Here is a 2,269-nt window from a genome sequence, read left to right as displayed (position 1 = left end):
AGTGCATGACTCACACTGGGAGTCTGCTATGAAATAACTCTCTGCACCAAGCACAAATCAAATTGGATTGTTAAAGGAAGCATAAAAGAACCACTAATAACTAAACTTTACTACTTGGTGCAGGTCTGGAAAAAAATTGCTTTGAATTTCATAGGGAATAAGTCATGTTTATGGAGGAGTTACCTGAGTCATGTGTAAAAAGAAAGAGAAGACAACCAAAGAGAGGAAAATCTGAAAAGTGATCAATGTTGTGTAGTCATACGAACCAGTTCAATATGTGGATAAAAAATAGCTCTAATTCTCCTGCTCAAGGAGTTTTAGTACGTAGTGGGATAAGTGGGTATTCAAACGCATATGGCCTAATAGCACTTAACTAGAATGCTATAGCAACAACAACACCAATAATAATAATAATCATATTACCCCATTGTAACTGCTCAACCATTTTCTTTCTGTTTTCAGTTGATATTCTGTTGCGCAACCACATTTTCTCCTTTGTTTCTCTTCCAGTAAATGAAAATGTCTTGGTCTATTTTTAAGTGGTCTACATTTGTGATTTTCTCTCTGCTTCAGGTCCTCTAGAGTTTTTGAACCTACAATGTCCTCACCGGCCACTTTGCTGCTGGTTTCCACCCCATTTTCCCCTGAGAACTATCTTGTTTTTTTTGCAACATTGATTCAACAGCAAAGTTGATGGCAGCATTTCTGAGGAATTTGAGTCTATACTGTCAAGAAAGCATCACACATTTGCTAGATTTGACAAATGAATACCCATATGTGAATCTCCTGTTCAAAGAAAAAAAAAAAAAAACCTCAGTGACTTTAGGCAACATTGGAGTTCTGTTCAAGAAACCGGTTTTAGATTATTTAAGCTTTGTTATATACAGTGCAATAACATGCTGGAAGCTAGGATAGAATTGGTACTCTGGGGTCAAAAAGGGTTGGATATGATCAGCTATAATGACTCCACATCTGTTGTTCAAGCTAAATCAGCCATTTCTGACTGAAATTGCGACTCCTGCAGTCTGTCACTGTCCAATTTTGTTATGCCTGTGCGAACTGTAGTCTCAGTTTTATGTTCAGGTCTGCTCCTCTGCTGCTGTAGTCCATCTGCTTCAAGGTTCAATGTGTTTATTATATTTATAAATTCATGTGTGCTGGTATGTGACGGGCCGATTCACCTTTTTTGCTAACAAAAAAATTCAACAGGTGTATTTAATAACGTTTTTATACTTGGCTCATTGGGAGTTACGATGTTTCGACCAAAATTCTACTTTCTGTCCCTTAAACTGTTGACTTTTATATTTGTTATTGAATTAATTTGCCTAAAGAAATTGGAACATAGTTTTTATTAAAGTCTGCAAATAACAAATGCTCCAATATCTAATTTAAGAGTTATTTGTCTGCTTTGCCATCTGTTATATGTAGATACTGGTTCATCCCTTAAATTTAGAAAACTTTTTAGCCTCTAGACTTTGACTAAATCATTTTTCAGGAGAGCTGACCAAAGACAAAGCAAACGAAGCAGCTGCTATGGCCCCTCCCCACACCAGCATGGGGGGGACCAAGAGCTCTAGAATTACTTTAGAAGTTAGGTTTACAATTGTACAATATACCAGCATTAGTCTTAATGAAAAAAGTGTACATTTTTGAACATGTCACATTCCCGTATATTAAACATATATAACTTGAGTTGTGGGATTTAAACTGAGCAGATTTATTGGTGCAGCAAACTAGTGTTTTGCATTTTATTTGTTTTTGTGTCGTAAACTATGCAAGTTAGATGTATAATGCAGGAACAGTCACATATGGATTACATAAGAGGACCTGCTGAACCGTAGTAAACAATTGTTGTGGGAAGGTCCTAAAATCTTCACGTGTAGGACCCTGGGTCAGAGCAGTGGCATATAAAACAAACAAAACGAAAAAAGAAACATTCATGTAAAAAAAAAAAGGGTTAGATAATTGAGAGAAAGTGGATAGTATTCACAGAAAATGTAATAAAATCCGTCTAAAAACGTGTGGGAAGTTTTCACGACATAAGAGTTTCAGAACTGGTGACTCAAAGAAGCATAAAGCTCGTTTTAAAGTTGGGTTTACACCGCAGCCGCCACAGTCACATCGAATCACGCACCTTCCACTGCTCAACCCGCCCACATGCCTGCTACGTTTCGTCTTATTGGTTTATCATCAAGCTGAGGCCACAGAGTTAAGAACCTGATTAGTGCGTCGGTCTGCCAATCAACCCGACAACTCGTCTTCGCCGGCT

Source organism: Poecilia reticulata, linkage group LG20 (assembly GCF_000633615.1).
Source record: "Poecilia reticulata strain Guanapo linkage group LG20, Guppy_female_1.0+MT, whole genome shotgun sequence".
NCBI classification, from domain to species: Eukaryota; Metazoa; Chordata; class Actinopteri; order Cyprinodontiformes; family Poeciliidae; genus Poecilia; species Poecilia reticulata.
This window is presented reverse-complemented; position numbering follows the sequence as displayed.